Raw genomic sequence first — 19,853 nt, 5'->3', positions numbered from 1 at the left:
AGGTTTTCTTGCTCGGGCTTTACCGCCTAAGAAATGGCCGAACAAGAGAATGGAGAGAATGGGTTCCTTCCCGGTGAGCAATCACCTCCACCATCAATTGTCGATAGCACTCCGGCTACTTTGGATGACCTCAAGAAATTGGAGTCATCCATTGTATCTCAATTGAAGGCTATGATGATGGAGTTGATTGCTCCCAAATCAACCCCCAAGGCAAGTGTCGATGTTCCTCCATCACAAGTCAACACTCTTCCTCTTGTTGATTTTGTCGCGCAATCGACAAAACCACCTCGAGAAGGGGAACTTGAGGACATTGGCACTTCATCAAAAGGGAAGGATGAATCACCGGTTGAGGGACAATTAGGAGGTTATCATGCGGTGCCCCCACCAAGTGATTACTCCCTAAATGTCCCAATACCCATGCCTCGCATCTTGACTCATGGCTCACCACCGCTACTTGAATCCAATAACTTTGAAAATTGGCAATTCTTGATGAAATCTCATGTGCGCAAGTGCATCTACCGAGCTTTGGCGCATCATTGAGGAAGGATATTCACCAAGAGACCCAAAGAACTTGAGAAGAAGAGAGGTCGTGGATGATCAACTCAACGCCACCGCCATCAACATGATTCACTTGGCCGTCACACCCAAGGACCGCGCTCATATTCGCTCGCTAAAGACCGCCAAGGAAGCATGGAATAAACTTGACAAGCTCTTCCTCGGTAATGAGAGCATCCAAAGCTCTCGCTTCGATGAAGTGAACAATATGGCCGACAATTTCGTCATGATTGAAGGAGAGACCCCCGAAGAAATGTACCGGCGCCTCATCGCTCTCGCCGTACAAATGCAAGATCTTGGAGCAACGTTCGTGGATGACCATTGGATCAAGCGCAAGTTCTACAATGCTCTCCTCTCTTATGAGGAAGTGAAGTTGACGGCCATCCGCCAAAACGCCTCCTTCCGTGCTATGACATCCGATGAAGTTCTTAGCAAAGTCATCGCTTTGGACATCTCCAAGAAGAATGCGGAGGATCTTGTTGCTCGCGCCCACAACACACGCAAGCCCAACCTTGCATTGAAGATGAAGGAACATGAAGCTAGTGAGAGTGATGAGGATCCCATCGAGTGGGGTCCGGATGATCTAAAGGCCAACTATCATGAGCACATGGCTCTTGCCGCCAAGAACTTTTGGAGTGGGAACAAGACATGGGGCTCAAGGTTAAGAAGATACTCACCTCATGACTCCTCAAGATACTCCTCCACAAGTCCAAGGGGGAAAGCTTGTTACAATTGTGGCGACACAAGCCACTTTGTTGCCGATTGTATCTTTGAGAGAAGGGAAGAAAATGGTGGAAAGCTTGTACGAAAGGACAAGTTCAAATCTCCCTCAAAAGGTTTCTCCAAGTTCTCCTCCAACTCCGGTGACTCCAAGGCCTCCTTCACCAAGAAGACTAGAGCTTTCATTGTCCGTGAGGAATATTCCTCCAATGAAGGTGAAGAGCACAAAAACAAGGAGGAAAGGGAAGTGGCCGCCATCGCCATCTCCACTTCCTTCACCTCCCTCCTCGACTCTCCAAACGAGAACCTCATCATCAACAACTTCCATTGTCTCATGGCAAAGGTATCTTCGGAGACTCATGATGAAGAACTTGTAACTCAACTTGAAGTGGCTCAAGATCGTGTTGAAGCGGGGTTGGAAATTATCTCTCTCACTCAAGCTTATGAGGAAGAATGGTGTCTCTTGAAACTAGTGCCATGGTTCTTGAAGATTCAAACAATTACTTCGTCTCCCAACTCATCAAGGATCAAGATTATGCTCTAGGTTGGTTGAGAAGACATAATGCAAGACTCTTGGATATCATCTCTCACCAAGAGGAAGCTTTGGATGAGTACTTTCGTTTGAGCAAAGAGAAGGTGTCATGTTGCGACCATATAGAAGAGATTGCCGCTCTAAAGAGACACAAGGTCAAGCTAGTTGAAGTGAATGATAGGCAAACTGAGTCCTTGATGGAGTATTTTCGGTTGAGTAAAGGAAAGGAAACTTGTTGTGACCATGAGAACGAAATTGCTACCCTCAAGAGAAGAAATGACAAGCTTATGGTGATCAAGACCATGTATGAGGAAGCCTTGATGGAATATAAACGGGCTAGCAAAGACTATATTTGTCGCAATCATGAAGACGATATTGCCACCTTGGAAAGACAAAAGCGCTCACTTTTGACCATGAATTCTCTTCAAGAATAATCTTTGTTGGAACATTTCCGAGTGAACAAGGAGAAAGAGGCTCAAGAATTCGACAACACTCATTCCCATCCGGATCATGTTTATGAAGTCAACCGTTTGAAGTCCAAAATTGAAAGGCTCCAAATTCAAGCGCAATACTTGGAAGGAGTCATTGAGAATAGAGATAAGGCCAATGATATCTCTTGCGATGAAGGAGGAACGGCTTAAAAGCCAAAGGGGAAGAGAAGAAGAAGGATCAAGATAAAGAGGAGCGTCAAGATAGGGCCCATTGTAAAATGGGATCCTATTTCCAAATCTTGATCCATGAAGAACCTTGCTCTCGGTGGTACATATGGTGTGGTTGTTTTGGAGCCACAAGTCTTATGACCGGGAGCAAGGAATTTGTTGTCGTCATCAAGCCACTTATCTCTACCATTCTCATGACGACAATACAAGCAAGCTTAAAGGTATCGGAGTCTTGATAGGGTGGTGATCATGCCCTACCTTGTCAAGACTCCTATGTATGTTGTTCTTTGTTCATTGCATTACACTCTTGGGTCTTTTGTACCTACTATAATGAACATGTAGTGGTTCTCTTGTGGAGCTAGTCTCTTCAAGAGACCATGGCCTAGGACTAATGGAATTTGCTTCTTTGTGTAGAGATTGTGTTTTGTAGGAATTGTGTTGAAGGAAATGAACCATGATGAAGCTTCTCAAACAATTCCAATACAAGTTCTATGACATAATCCTTGCAAGAAGAAGCAATAATGGAACGGAGTTTGTGCTCAAGATCTTGAATATCTTCCTTGGCAAAGAAGGAATCAACCTTTTGCTCCTAGCCATTCTCTTACCCTAACCTCTTAGGGTTGCCGGAAGTGAGAAACAAACCTATGAAGACACTCAAGCATGATGATGGAGTATGAGTCTATTGTGAGGTTTGTGGTATTGAGTGATGAGACATCTCAATGGATATGATAGTTCTTTGGAGGAGGCGAAGTGCTTCTTGTGAGAAAGGAGATGCAATTCCCCCGATTACCATAGGAAGGATGAGTGTTGGCACACGCCGATCTCAAAAGCTACCTTCTATGAATACCGGGGAAGGACGAAGTTCCACCTTTGTGGAGCCATCTACACCACAAGGCCAAGTCTTTTCCATTGGACAACCAAGTGCTAGGTCAACTCTTCCACAACCTCAAGTTCGGCATCAAAAACAATGGGGTCAAGGCGAGGACCTAAACCATGATGAAGATTAAGGGACCACACAAGAATCTGTCCTATTGGTCCATTCTCGCCGGGGTGCTAAAGCATCAAGACTCCTTCATGACTCAAGCAAAGTACAAGGCTTACTCAAGAGCAAGATATGAAGGGGTCCAACGGTATAGCAACCCCAAGCACCTAGAGCATCAATACTTCCCTAATGAGCCCGACAAAGCAATGAACTCATTCTCTACCGGCTAAGGTTTGCTTCTCTACCCTTGTGCTTCCCATCCGGACGTCGTGTCAAGAGTGGATGGTATCACTTTTGTACTACATGTCTAGATGTAAAACACGCACGAATATAGGGGGAGTGCGGTTTAAACTTATTGAGCTATCCCTCCCCCCATAATGCATAAAGAAACCCAAAACATATGCTATTCGTCAACTAAGTGACTAATGAGCTTCATGTTGAGTTGTAGCCGTGAATCCTAGATATATCTACGCGATCTCACACTACTAAACTCTCACACGGTGGCTTCGTCCACCAAACCTCCTCCTCAAGGAGTTTTTCCTTTTGTTTTCTTTTCTCTTCTTGTTTTTGTTTTTCATTTCTTCTTTTCTCTTTGTTTCTTCACGGGAGATTCACCCAAGCTTGGCTTTTCTTGCTTTGATTCTTGCAAGCTTGGTTGGGTAGTACCTTAACAGTTCCGCCGTCTAATCCTAAGCCATGATCTATCTCTTGAGCCAACTCAGTCTAAAAGCACAAGTCTACACAAAAATCTGAGGTTTTTGAATTTGGAGGACGGTACTACCGCTTCTTGGGCCGGTACTACCGCTCTGGGGCAGTTCTCGACGAAACCGAACAATTATGCCCGTAACGGTACTACCGCTCTAAGTACCGGGCCGTACCGGTAAGCGGTACTACCGCTTTTAGGAGCGGTACTACCGCTTGCATCTTTTGACAAGAGGTACCGGTTGGGGTCGGGTTTACCCCAAATCACCACAACTCCTCTTCCACCTCAAGTCAAAAGCTCCTCCAAGCTCAAGACCTCGAGGAGATCGGCCCCGATCTCCTTTTCCAGCCGCCGCCGGCCAAATCTCCTCCGTGGAGAAGCTTCCCCAACCCCTTCTCCGCCATGTCCTCCAGTATGAACCCTAAATTCTCTTTCTAGGGTGTGTTGAACTCCCTAGATGCATATGCTAGGGTTTGTTGGAGTTTTGTGGTCGAGAAGCATTCTTGGAAGCTATTCATGTCCAGTGATACTAGCTAGCAACAATGTGTGACTCTATATCGATTTTTACCATGAACCCGATCTTGATTTGGCTGTGCGGAGCTTAAGCAGTAGTACCACTCATTCTTAGGCGGTACTACCGGTCAAAGCGGCACTACCGGATTGAAATTGCGGTACTACCGCTCTGTCTAGAGTCACCAATGTTGCTTGTTAGTGTCCTCTTTGATCTTTAAAATTCGTGGCTTGTGCACTTATCCCCTATTCCCTCCCAAACCTTTGCTATTCACAGGAGCACCTAGGACCCGTGGTGGCAAGGTCAAGCCACCCTCTTGTCGTCATCGAGATGAAGACGAGCAAGAGGAGATTGTACCGGCAAGAACCACCAAGCGACAGAGGGAAACAGCAGCGGGCACAAGGGGCCCACAAAAATCAATGGTTGACATCAAGAAAGGCCAATTCATGGAAATTCGAGGGGCCAATCCTTATTTGCTACCAAGAAATGCTCGTCAATGCCCCAATCACTTCTTTCATCATGTCAACCAAGAGAGGATCTAAAATGAGGTCTATGGGGCCAAGGAGTTCAAATGTTGCCCCCAATACACCATCAGCATGGACAAGCTCAACTCCAACCTCGAGTATTTCGGAGAAGCTCTTGAGATTTGTGAAGAACAAGGACTGACACCTCTGATGACCTTCTCTCACAACTACTCAAAGGAGGTGATATGCCAATTCTACGCCACAGCCGTTTTCCTTGAGGATGAAGGAGGTTTTCGCTCGTTGAAATGGATGACTAGGGAGCATGTGATGGAGGCTACGTGGGAGGAGTTTGCTAGAGGTATTGGGTATGAGCTTAATGACTATGACACCAACATCTTCAAGATTCACCTTCAGCCCAAGCCAATGGCCAAAGAGAAGATGGCCGACCTCTACATTCCCGGAAGGATGTTGTGTGGAAGTGCTTACCACCTCCTCCCCGTCTACGACATCATGAATCGGATCTATCGCAGCACCATCAACCCCAAGCACACCAACCATGATGAAGTGCATGGGTTTCTTGTGAACCTTCTTGTGCGTACTCATGAGATGAGGGGCCGTGATGTCTACGGGTGCTTCTATTCTTGTAGACAGTGTTGGGCCTCCAAGAGCAAAGGTTTGTAGAACAGCAGCAAGTTTCCCTTAAGTGGATCACCCAAGGTTTATCGAACTCAGGGAGGAAGAGGTCAAAGATATCCCTCTCAAGCAACCCCGCAATCACGATACAAGAAGTCTCTTGTGTCCCCAACACACCTAATACACTTGTCGGATGTATAGGTGCACTAGTTCGGCGAAGAGATAGTGAAATACAAGTGGTATGAATGAATATGAGCAAGTAGTAACGGCGCCGTAAAAGTGCTTGCTCAGGCGTGCGTTGATGGTGGTAATATTGCAGGAAGTAAAGATGCAGAAAACAAGAAACAAGCGATGATTGCAGTATTTGGAAACAAGGCCTAGGGATCATACTTTCACTAGTGGACACTCTCAACATTGATCACATAAATAAATAAGTTCTCTTCCTTTGTGCTACATATACTCTTGTTTGATAATGAACACCATTCGTTGTGTAGGGCTACAAGAGCACCTCAATGCCGGAGTTAACAAGCTCCACAACATTCGACATTCGTATTTAAGTAACCTTAGAGCATAATAGATCTTTGTAATTTAAACCGAGTACTAACATAGCATGCACCTGTCAACATCAGCTATGAAAGGGGGAATAGATCACATCAATACTATCATACTAATAGTTAACTTCATAATCTACAAGAGATCACAATCATAACCTATGCCAAGTACTACATGATGCACACACTGTCCACATTACATCATGAAGGAGGAATAGACTACTTTAATAACATCACAAGAGTAGCACATAGACTAATAGTGATACAAAGCTCATATGAATCTCAATCATGTAAGGCAGCTCATGAGATCATTGTATTGAAGTACATAGGAGAGAGATTAACCACATAGCTACCGGTACAGCCCTTAGCCTCGAGGGAGAACTACTCCCTCCTCATGGGAGACAGCAGCGTTGATGAAGATGGCGGTGGTGTCGATGGAGGAGCCTTTCGGGGGCACTTCCCCGTCCCGGCGGCGTGCCGGAACAGAGACTCCTGTCCCCCAGATCTTGGCTTCGCGATGGTGGCGGCTCTGGAAGGTTTCTCGTACCGTGGTTTTTCCGTATCGAAGATTTAGGTCAGGGACCTTTAAATAGGCGAAGAGGCGGAGTCGGAGGCCGACGAGGCGGTGACACAAGAGGGGGCGCGGCCCAGGCCCCGGCCGCGCCACCCCGTCATCCGGTGGCCCCGTGGCCCCCATCCGGTTCCTCTCGGGTGTTCCGGAAGCTTCGTGGAATTCTAAGATGCCGGGCGTTGATTTCGTCCAATTCCGAGAATATTTCCTTACTAGGATTTCTGAAACCAAAAACAGCAGAAAACAGGAACCGGCACTTCGGCATCTCGTCAATAGGTTAGTTCCGGAAAATGCATCAAACGATATAAAGTGTGAACAAAACATGTAGGTATTGTCATAAAACTAGCATGGAACATAAGAAATTATAGATACGTTTGAGACGTATCAGGCCGCGGCAAGCAATTGGACGTCTTGGATTACATTTGGCATGAGATGCGTGATTGTGCATTTCTTCGCAAACTCCCTCAATATGCCCCTACATTATGAGACTCATTTGCCTAAAGTGGGAACAAGCGGGCCGTGGAGATCTTCTTGAGCAATGCCGTCCCAACATCACTATCCATAAGGAGAAGAGCCCCCTTGTCAAGAAGCATGACCCTCCAAGGTATGGCAAGAATGCTCCCAAGGACAAGGACGAAGACGAAGCCGATAGTGATGATTCCGACTTTGTGCCCAACTCCGTCAAGACCAAGGGCCTCTTTGGCAAGCTCACCGCTCGCCTCAAGAAGTCCTTTTGCTTCAAGAGGGACCTTGAAGATAGGATGTATCAAGCTCACCATGACAACAAGAAGATCCATCAACGCCAAAAGGCGATGATGAGGCATATGCAGCTTCCTGTCTCTGAGGGCTCCGAGGACAACATCACTCCTCCCGTTGAGTGGAAGTCCAAGGTTACTTGGTCAAGTTCTGAGGACTCCATCCCCGAGCACATTGTTCGTCCATCTCCACCACCTCATGGCAAGGGTCTTGCTCAAGATGGTGATGATGATGATGATGAAGACGAAGATGAAGAGGAGGAAGATGTTGAGGACATGGGTGATGAGGATGAAGATGAAGACGACGAGGATGATGATGACGAGTGATCCCCTTGGGACGTTAGTATGCTCCTTCTCCCTTTTGGTGTCTCGATGCCAAAGGGGAGAAGTTGATCTATTAGGAACGGGAATTTGCATGGGGATGCCAAGGGCTTGGTGCTTCGTTTTGGTTCTTTCGGCCTTGGCATCAAATCTTCCCCTAGTTATTTGGAACTTTATTCATATGTGTGCTTGCTACTCTATTTGTGGATCTCCCGATCCCCCGGTTTGTATTAAGACTTAATCGTTCGTAGCCTTCACTATTTATCCTTGATTGGCTACATCAATCCTATGGAGGCTTTTATTATTATGAGTTTGGGTTTTCTCTCAAGGCAAAGGTATGAAAAGTTTCACCCAAACTCTCCTATATGCACTTATACTTGCCTCCATAGTGTGCTTGTGCTATATGATCTTGTCATATGTTCTTCTTAGCACTTATGCTTGGTTTGTAGAATCTAGGGGGAGTTTCTCTCTAGGATGTGTGCATTTGTATACAAATGCATATTCTAATATATGCACACATCTAGGGGAGCTTCGTCTACTCTTACAAATCATATACCTTATCATAAGATCCTATGAATTATTGCAAATTCGTGTGTTGTCATCAAACACCAAAAAGGGGGAGATTGTAAGAGCAAGATCTATGACCCTTGTTTTGTGTGTTTGATAACAACACTCGAACAATTCTAACCGTGCACAAAGATTATCTTCGATGGATTTGTAGGTGTACGGTGCCCTCGCTGAACACACTATGATCGGAAGACTGAAGCGTAGATCTTAGGTTTTCTGGTTTTGTGTGTGTGTCGACATGGTAGGAGAGGAAAAGAGGAAAAAGCTATTTTAGACTTTGCGGTACTACCGATACCAGGAGCGGCAGTACCGCTACCCCTACTGGTACCGCCCGAGATACCGCTCTGAGGATTGCATATGGAAATGTCCCACAGAACCCGTTACGGTACCTTTACGGTACCATGAGCGGTAGTACCGCTTGAGAGCGGTAGTACCGCCCACGGTACCGCTCAAGTACCGTAACGCGTTACGGTCGTACCGATGTGGTACCGCTTCGGTACCGCTTCGAGTCCAGTAAGCTCTGGACCCTGTTGCGGTACCTCGAGCGGTACCGCAAGCGGTAGTACCGCAATGTGTCCACGTGGACAAGTTCAGTGGGGATTCGAACTCAGAGCGGTAGTACCGCTTCCAGAAGCGGTAGTACCGCTTAGGCAAAAACAACAGGTAACGGTTGGATTTGGAGGGACCTATATAAAGGCCCCTTCTTCTCCAGCCAGCCTTAGCTCTTCTCTCTCTCTCTCTCCTCCATTGCTGCTGAGCTCAAACTTAGTGGATCTCTCTCCCTACCCAATCAATCTTGCCCATACTTTGAGGAGTGGTGGAGGAGACCCCGATCTATCGTTCTACCGAGAGAAATTTCACCAATTCGTGGTAGTCCTTAGTGGATCTTGGTGGTAGAGTTCCTATTGTGGAATCTTGGAAGAAGTGCATCCATGGAGGCTAGCTTGGTGTTGTACTAGCTCCATGGGTTGTTGGGAGCCTCCTTGTGGTGTGGAGCTCGCCCCAACCTTGTGAAGGAATCACCGCCTCGACCGGTGCCTTAGTGGAGAAGGGGGATGATACGTCCAATTTGCATCACTATTTTATATCATAATTTGCTGTTATTCATTGATATATTTCATATTTGGAGATAATTCTTATGTTATTTCATCTATTTTGCATGTTTCATGATTATTGGAGGATCGCGCACCGGAGTCAGGATTCTGCTGAAAAAAGCGCCGTCAGAATCCAATATTTTGGAAGATCAACAGTTGACGGAAATTATATGAAAAAATCCTATTTTTCCAGAAGACGAAGGGAGCCAGAAGGGGGAGCCGAGGGGACCCGAGGTGGGCCCACCACATAGGCCGGTGCGGCCCAAGGCCTGGCCGCGCCGCCCTGTGAGGAGGGGGCCCACAGCCCCCTCTCGCCTCCTTTTCTTCGCGTACGCCTTCGTCCCGAAAACCTAAGCTCCAGGGGTACATCGCGAAGAGCCACAGCCGCCTCTGCGGGCGCAGGAACACCGAGAGAGAAAGAACTCCCCGGCAGGCTGAGATCCGCCGGGAAATTCCTCCCGGAGGGGGAAATCGACGCCATCGTCACCGTCATCGAGCTGGACATCATCTCCATCACCATCATCATCATCTTCATCATCATCACCGCCGTCTCCACCGCTGCACGCCATCACCGCTGTAACAATTTGGGTTTGATCTTGATTGTTTGATAGGGGAAACTCTCCCGGTGTTGATTTCTACTTGTTATTGTTGCTATTGAGTGAAACCATTGAACCAAGGTTTATGTTCAGATTGTTATTCATCATCATATCACCTCTGATCATGTTCCATATGATGTCTCGTGAGTAGTTCGTTTAGTTCTTGAGGACATGGGTGAAGTCTAAATGTTAGTAGTGAAGTATGGTTGAGTAATATTCAATGTTATGATATTTAAGTTGTGGTGTTATTCTTCTAGTGGTGTCGTGTGAACGTCGACTACACGACACTTCACCTTTATGGGCCTAGGGGAATGCATCTTGTACTCGTTTTCCAATTGCGGGGTTGCCGGAGTGACGAAACTCCGAGCCCCGTTGGTATATCGATGCAGGAGGGATAGCAGGATCTCGTAGTTTAAGGTCTGTGGTTAGATTTATCTTAATTACTTTCTTGTAGTTGCGGATGCTTGCAAGGGGTATAATCACAAGTATGTATTAGTCCTAGGAAGGGCGGTACATTAGCATAGGTTCACCCACACAACACTTATCAAAACAATGAAGATTAATTAGCCGTATGTAGCGAAAGCACTAGACTAAAATCCCGTGTGTCCTCGAGAACGTTTGGTTATTATAAGTAAACAAACCGGCTTGTCCTTTGTGCTAAAAAGGATTGGGCCACTCGCTGCAATTATTACTCTCGCACTTTACTTACTCGTACTTTACTCATCCGTTACATCAAAACCCCCGAATACTTGTCTCGTGAGCATTTACAAGTGAATCCTTCATCGAAACCGCTTGTCAACACCTTCTGCTCCTCGTTGGGATCGACATTCTTACTTATCGAAGATACTACGATACACCCCCTATACTTGTGGGTCATCAAGACTATTTTCTGGCGCCGTTGCCGGGGAGTGAAGCGCTATTGGTAAGTGGAATTGGTAAGGGAAATTTCTACTGTTTGTGCTGATTTTATTTCGCCTCGTCTGCTATAATTCATTATGGAGAGATATTCTCTTGAGTGTTTATTTGGGAAATCTACTACTACTGCAAAGGAAGTGGATGAGGCGCCGGGTAAGGAAGAAATACCATACAAAATACCTATGAAAATTATTGAACGTGTAGTGGATAACCGTTATACAGGGGATGGAACTGTCCACCCTGGAGATCATTTACTGTTCTTACATGAATTATGCGGTTTATTCAAGTGTGCAGGTATTGCTATGGATGAAGTGAGGAAGAAACTATTCTCTATATCGCTGTCTGGTAAAGCGGCGCATTGGTATAAATTACTGGATAATGGGGATTCTCTTGAATGGAATGATATTGTGCCCCGGTTTTATTCTAAGTTATATCCTCCAAGTGAGATTCACAAAGATCGGAATCGCATATATAATTTTTGGCCTCATGAAGGAGAGAGTATTGCCCAAGCGTGGGGGAGATTGAAGTCTTTAATGCTCAAATGCCCCATTCATGAGCTTCCTGGTAATATTATTATTGATAATTTCTATGCAAGACTTTCTTTTCAAGACAAGACCTTGTTGGATACTTCTTGTTCTGGATCATTTACACGCAACAAGGAAGAGTTTAGAAGGGACCTTCTTAATCGGATCCAAGAAAATACTGAAGGATGGGAGAACGACAAGGATAGAAAATCAGGTATAAATTATGATTATAAATGCATTGAAGCTTTTATGGATACTGATAAATTTCGTAATATGAGTGCTACTTATGGTCTTGATTCTCAAGTTGCTCGCAAATCTTTATAAAGCTTTTGCTTCTCATTATGAATTGCCTAAGAAGAACTTTGATAAGTATCATGAACCGTATAAAGATAAAATTGATTCGTCTATAAATAAATGTGTTGTAGTGGAAACGAGTTGATCATGTTATTCCCGAAGCTTATATTGAAAAAACTCCTTTTCCTGCTAAAATGAAGGAGTACTCTGTTATAAATAGTGCGGTTCATAAAAGTGAAAAGAAACCTATAGAACCTGAAGAACAAATAAAAGTTGAAACTGCTGTTGCAATTATTAAAGATCTTGTGACTGAAAATGTGGAGGATGGTCATATTATTTTCTGTGAAGATGCCTCTAATATTGTTTCACATCCTAATAAGTCCAAGCAAGCTAGTGTTCCTATGCTATCAGTTAGAATTGGTGATCATTGTTATTATGGTTTATGTGATATTGGTGCAAGTATTAGTGCTATTCCTTATGAGCTTTACACGGAGATTATGCACGAAATTGGTTCTTGTGAACTTGAAGATATTGATGTGGTTATTCGGTCGGCTAATAGAGAAACTATCTCTCCAATTGGTATCGTTCGAGATGTGGAAGTTCTATGTGGTAAGATTAAATATCCCGCCGACTTTTTGGTACTTGGTTCTGCTCGCTAGTAAATATTGTCCTATCATTTTTGGTAGACCTTTTTTAAATACTTGTGGAGCTATTATAGATTGCAAGATAGAGAAAATTTTGACTAAATTTGTTGGTGAATCTTATGAGTTTAACTTCTCTAAATTTACCAAAACTCCTTATAAAATTGATTCGCCTAATAGTGATTTTAAAGTTGAACAGTGTGCATCTATTGCTCTTGCTCCTAGTAATCCTTTGCAGCAACATTTGGGGAATAGTGAGAGTGAAGCTTTTAGGGAAGAAAGAGATGAGCTTGATGAAATTTTCCTTCGTCAACCTATTCGTAAGCATGATTTACCGGTGGAAGATCTGGGTAGAACACCACCACCAAAGGAAGATCCTGTCTTTTATTTAAAACCATTGCCTGATAATCTTAAATATGCTCATATTGATGATAAGAAAATATATCCTGTTATTATTAGTTCTAAGCTTTCAGAGTTTGAAGAAGAAAGGTTATTGGAATATCGAAGAAACACCGAGGTGCTATTGGCTACACTCTTGATGACTTGAAGGGGATTTCTCCCTCTATTTGCCAACACGCCATTAATATGGAAGATGATGCGAAGCCCGTTGTTGAACCTCGGCGTCGTCTAATTCCTAAGATGAAGGATGTGGTAAGAAATGAGGTATTAAGACTCCTTGAAGCTGGTATTATATATCCTATTGTCTGATAGTAGATGGGTTAGTCATGTGCATTGTGTTCCTAAGAAAGGAGGAATGACTCGTTGTGCCTAATGATAATGATGAGCTCATACCTCAAAGAGTAGTTGTAGGGTATAGAATGTGCATTGATTATCGAAAAGTTAATAAGGTTACTAAGAAAGATCATTACCCTTTGCCTTTTATTGATCAAATGTTAGAAAGGTTATCTAAAAATACTCATTTTTGCTTTCTTGATGGTTATTCCGGGTTTTCACAAATTGTCTGTTAAAACTAAAGATCAAGAGAAAACCACTTTCACTTGTCCCTATGGAACTTATGCTTATAGGCGTATGCCTTTTGGTTTATGTAATGCTCCCGCTTACTTTTCAAAGATGCATGTCTGCTATTTTTCATGGCTTTTGTGAGAGTATTGTAGAGGTATTCATGGACGATTTTTCCGTCTATGGAAATTCTTTTGATAATTGCTTGCGGAACCTTGATAAAGTTTTGCGAGAGATGTGAAGAAACTAACCTTGTTCTTAATTGGGAGAAATGCCACTTTATGGTTAATGAAGGAATTGTATTGGGACATAAAATTTCCGAGAGAGGTATTGAAGTTGATAGAGCTAAAGTTGATGCCATTGAGAAGATGCCCTATCCTAGGGATGTTAAAGGTATTCGTAGTGTTCTTGGTCATGCTGGGGTTTTATAGGAGGTTTATTAAAGACTTCTCCAAGATTTCAAAGCCTCTTACTAATCTTCTTCAAAAAGATGTACCTTTTGTTTTTGATGATGATTGTAAGGAAGCTTTTGAAACTCTAAAGAAAGCTTTAACAACTCGCCCTATAGTTGAACCTCCCGATTGGAACTTACCATTTGAAATTATGTGTGATGCTAGTGATTTTATTGTAGGCGCCTGTTCTTGGACAGACGAGTAGATAAAAAACTGAATGTTATTCATTATGCTAGTAAAACTCTTGATGCTGCTCAAAGAAATTATGCTACTACTGAAAAAGAATTGTTAGTCGTAGTCTTTGCTTGTGATAAGTTTAGATCTTATATCGTTGATTCAAAAGTTACTATTCATACCGATCATGCCTGCAATCAGTATACCTTATGCAAAAGAAAGATGCTAAGCCAAGGCTTATTAGATGGGTACTTCTGTTGCAAGAATTTGATTTACATATTGTAGATAGGAAAGGTGCCGATAATCCCGTTGTCGATAATTTGTCTAGATTGGAAAATATTGCTTATGATCCTGTTCTCGTTAATGATGGTTTTCCAAATGAACAATTGGATGTAATAAAGGTGAACTCGCGAGACAGTCCTTGGTATGCTGATTATGCTAACTTTATTGTTTCCAAGTACTCCCTCCGTTCTTTTTTAATTGACTCAGATTTAGTACAAAGTTGTACTAAATCTGAGTCAATTAAAAGAGAACGGAGGGAGTACTTGCCTCCAACCTTTTCAACTCAGCAAAGGAGGAAATTCTTTTATGACTTGAGGCATTATTTTTGGGATGACCCACACTTATATAAAGAAGGAGTGGATGGTATTCTGCGAAGATGTGTTCCCGAATATGAGCAACAAGAGATATTGAGTAAATGTCATGGTAGTGCTTATGGAGGACATCACGCCGGAGATAGAACCGCGCAAAAGGTTCTACAATCAGGTTTTTATTGGCCAACTCTCTTCAAAGATGCAAGGAAGTTTATTTTATCTTGTGATGAATGTCAAAGGGTTGGTAATATCTCCAGACGCAATGAAATGCCTATGAATTATACTCTTGTTATTGAACCATTTGATTGTTGGGGATTTGACTTCATGGGACCTTTTCCTTCTCGAAGGTAACACTCATATACTTGTTTCTGTTGATTATGTTACTAAATGGGTGGAAGCCATACCTACAAAAAGTGCCGATGGTGAGACCTCTTTAAGAATGCTTTTAGACATTATTTTTCCTAGATTTGGAGTTCCTAGATATATTATGACAGATGGAGGTTCTCATTTTATTCATGGTGGTTTTAGAAAAACTCTTGCTAAATATGGTATTAATCATAGAATTTCCTCCGCTTATCATCCTCAAACTAGTGGGCAAGTAGAACTATCAAATAGAGAAATTAAATCTATCTTGCAAAAGACTGTTAATAAAACTAGAAAGAATTGGGCTAGTAAATTGAAGGAAGCACTATGGGCTTATAGAACTGCTTATAAAAACCCCATGGGAATTTCACCTTATAAAATGGTTTATGGAAAAGCTTGTCATTTACCTTTAGAACTAGAGCACAAAGCTTATTGGGCTGTAAGAGAACTTAATAAAGATTTCAAACTTGCCGGTAAGAAGAGATTGCTACAATTGAGTTCTTTAGATGAATGGAGAAGTGAAGCATATGAAAATGCTAAACTCTTTAAAGAGAAAGTTAAGAAATGGCATGATAGAAGGATTATCAAAAGAGAGTTTAATATTGGGGATAAAGTCCTATTGTATCGGCCTCGTCTCGGATTCTTTGCGGGGAAATTACTCTCGAAATGGGAAGGACCATATGTTGTTGAGGAGGTGTATCGTTCAGGAGCAATTAAAATTAGTTCTCTCCAAGGCAATGCCACACAAGTGGTGAATGGACAAAGACTCAAGCATTATATCTCGTGTGATTCTTATAATGTAGATGTTGATGTTATTCGAGTGGAAACACCAGAGGCTTTCATCAAAGGTCAAATTGACAATCCGCTGTAACTCGACTTTGAATAGGTAACAATGACAGTAATAAAAAGTTCGCGATTTACTTTCCGAACAATGTTTTTGCTGTTTTTGGAAAATATGAAAAATTACGAGATCGAAACGGAGTGCAGGAGACGCACGAGGGCGTGCCCCCATAGGCCGGCGCGGCCAGGCCTTGGCCCGCACCGCCCTATGAGCTGGCCGCCTCGTCGCCCCTTTCCGACTCCGGTTCGACTCTGGTACTTTCCTTATGACATAAAAATTCCTGCTATATAATCCCCCGGACCCCTAGAGGTCCGTATATCGTTTTCTCGACGTGTTTTGTTTCGAGCTGTTTCTGTCAGGATCTATTTTCAATCTAGGAGCACCATGGCCTCCAACAACAAGGGCTAGTGGCTTCATCCACTTATCCAATAATTTTGCAAAAAGAGCTGGCAATGGGGTTCCCATGGTATGTGATTGTTGGACGGCACCCGAGGATTCGGTTAGCCATGGCTTGAGAAAGCAAAGGTTGGGAGGAGTGTCATCTAAATAAAACTAAAATAAAAAGGCACTCCTTCATGGTATGAGATTGTTGGCGAGCACCCGAGGATTCGGTTAGCCATGGTTTGTGAAAGTAAGGTTGGAAGGGGTGCCACCCAAAATGAAAATGTCTTAATGGGAGCCGCTCTTTGAGAGTTTGTCCGGCAAGGGGTTAGAGTACTCGCTACCGATCGTTGACAACAACAAACACTTCTCAAAATATTACTTTTATTCTCTTTATATGATTTCAAAACTGAAAAGCTCTAGCACATGATTTAATCCCCGCTTCCTCTCGCGAAGGGCCTGTCTTTTACTTTATGTTGAGTCAGTAAACCTATTTCCCTCCATCTCAAGCAAGCATTTGAGTTGTTGTGATCAAACCATTATATTGTGATTTACTTCATCATGTCTTTTACTCTTCCTTGTTTAGTACAAGTTTTATCTGAATGCATATGGTTTTGAAAGTTATCAATGATCATTATGATTGAGTATGCAAGATGAGCCATATAAACTTTAACATGAGAGCGCTGCTCGATAGATAAGAATAACCTGTTAATTGTTCTCTGACCAAGAACGAAGTTTGCCATCACCAACTATGACTTCTTATGCACCTTTATTTGTGATTACCTTATACTTGTTTCAAGTTGAGTTATATGAGGAAGTTGTTCACTAGAATGTCTTGTGTGAATGAATATGATGCTTCTTGTCCGTATTTGATTTATCGACTCTTCACTCCATAAACATGTGGTCCTGTTTACCGATTTCGGCTTCGCTTGGGGACAAGCGAAGTCTAAGCTTGGGGGAGTTGATACGTCCAATTTGCATCACTATTTTATATCATAATTTGTTGTTATTCATTGATATATTTCATATTTGGAGATAATACTTATGTTATTTCATCTATTTTGCATGTTTCATGATTATTGGAGGATCGCGCACCGGAGTCGGATTCTTCGGAAAAAGCGCCGTCGAATGCAATATTTCGGAAGATCAACAGTTGACGGAAATTATATGAAAAATCCTATTTTTCCGTAAGACGAAGGGAGCCGGAAGGGGAGCCGAGGGGACCCGAGGTGGGCCCACCCCATAGGCCGGCGCGGCCCAAGGCCCGGCCGCGCCGCCTGTGAGGAGGGGGCCCACAGCCCCCTCTCGCCTCCTTTCTTCGCGTACGCCTTCGTCCCGAAAACCTAAGCTCCAGGGGTACATCGCGAAGAGCCACAGCCCGCCTCTCGCGGGAGGAGAACACCGAGAGAAAAGAACTCTCCGGCAGGCTGAGATCCGCCGGGAAATTCCCTCCCGGAGGGGGAAATCGACGCCATCGTCACCGTCATCGAGCTGGACATCATCTCCATCACCATCATCATCATCTTCATCATCATCACCGCCGTCTCCACCGCTGCACGCCGTCACCGCTGTAACAATTTGGGTTTGATCTTGATTGTTTGATAGGGGAAACTCTCCCGGTGTTGATTTCTACTTGTTATTGATGCTATTGAGTGAAACCATTGAACCAAGGTTTATGTTCAGATTGTTATTCATCATCATATCACCTCTGATCATGTTCCATATGATGTCTCGTGAGTAGTTCGTTTAGTTCTTGAGGACATGGGTGAAGTCTAAATGTTAGTAGTGAAGTATGGTTGAGTAATATTCAATGTTATGATATTTAAGTTGTGGTGTTATTCTTCTAGTGGTGTCGTGTGAACGTCGACTACACGACACTTCACCTTTATGGGCCTAGGGGAATGCATCTTGTACTCGTTTTCCAATTGCGGGGTTGCCGGAGTGACAGAAACCTGAGCCCCCGTTGGTATATCGATGCAGGAGGGATAGCAGGATCTCAGAGTTTAAGGTCGTGGTTAGATTTATCTTAATTACTTTCTTGTAGTTGCGGATGCTTGCAAGGGGTATAATCACAAGTATGTATTAGTCCTAGGAAGGGCGGTACATTAGCATAGGTTAACCCACACAACACTTATCAAAACAATGAAGATTAATTAGCCGTATGTAGCGAAAGCACTAGACTAAAATCACGTGTGTCCTCGAGAACGTTTGGTTATTATAAGTAAACAAACCGGCTTGTCCTTTGTGCTAAAAAGGATTGGGCCACTCGCTGCAATTATTACAATCGCACTTTACTTACTCGTACTTTACTCATCTGTTACATCAAAACCCCCTGAATACTTGTCTGTGAGCATTTACAGTGAATCCTTCATTGAAACTTCTTGTCAACACCTTCTGCTCCTCGTTGGGATCGACATTCTTACTTATCTAAGATACTACGATACACCCCCTATACTTGTGGGTCATCAGGGGTGCACCTTTGTGGAGCTCTATCGAGGAAGAAGGTGAGGCTTTCCTTCGTGGTGTGGTCGTCTAGTCTCTTGTGTGAGGCTAGCACCTCCTCAACGCAGACGTACTCCCTTTTGTGGGAGGAACTGCGGGAAACAAACCTCGCCTCGTCTCCGCGCCCTCCGGTTGTCCCGCTCCTTACTCTTACTATCTTGTGATTGTTCCTTTGCTTGTTGTACTTGTCTAGGATCATTGTAGGAACACCACCATCGTTAAAGCTATCATATTTATCTTCCGTTGCACTAAAAATTGAAAAAGGATAAAACTTGACATAGTGCCCATTCACCCCCCTCTTGTTCTCTACGATCCATTCAACAATGTTTCTACTCCTAATGCAAAGCGTGCAAAACTGTCTGAAACTGCTGAAACTGCTTGTGATAAAAGTGCTGAAAATTTTCAAAATATTGGGGACAATGATCCCATTGATGTAGATCATAATGTTTTAGATTTTGATGATTGTCATATCTCTGAAGTTATTAAGTTCTTACAAAAACTTGCTAGAAGTCCTAATGCTAGTGCTATAAATTTGGCCTTTACAAAACATATTACAAATGCTCTCATTAAAGCTAGAGAAGAGAAATTAAAACTTGAAGCTTCTATTCCTAGGAAGTTGGAAGATGGTTGGGAGCCCATCATTAAGATGAAAGTCAATGATTTGATTGTAATGCTTTATGTGATCTTGGTGCAAGTATTTCTGTTATGCCTAAGAAACTCTATAATATGCTTGACTTGCCACCATTGAAAAATTGTTATTTGGATGTTAATCTTGCTGATAATTCTACAAAGAAACCTTTGGGGAGGATTGATAATGTTCACATTACGGTTAACAATAACCTTGTCCCTGTTGATTTTGTTGTCTTGGATATCGAATGCAATGCATCTTGTCCTATTATTTTGGGAAGACCCTTTCTTCGAACTGTTGGTGCTGTTATTGATACGAAGGAAGGAAATATTAAGTATCAATTTCCTCTTAAGAAAGGTATGGAACACTTC

This window comes from Lolium rigidum, chromosome 1 (genome assembly GCF_022539505.1).
Source record: "Lolium rigidum isolate FL_2022 chromosome 1, APGP_CSIRO_Lrig_0.1, whole genome shotgun sequence".
NCBI classification, from domain to species: Eukaryota; Viridiplantae; Streptophyta; class Magnoliopsida; order Poales; family Poaceae; genus Lolium; species Lolium rigidum.
Note: the sequence above shows the minus strand (reverse complement) of the source record.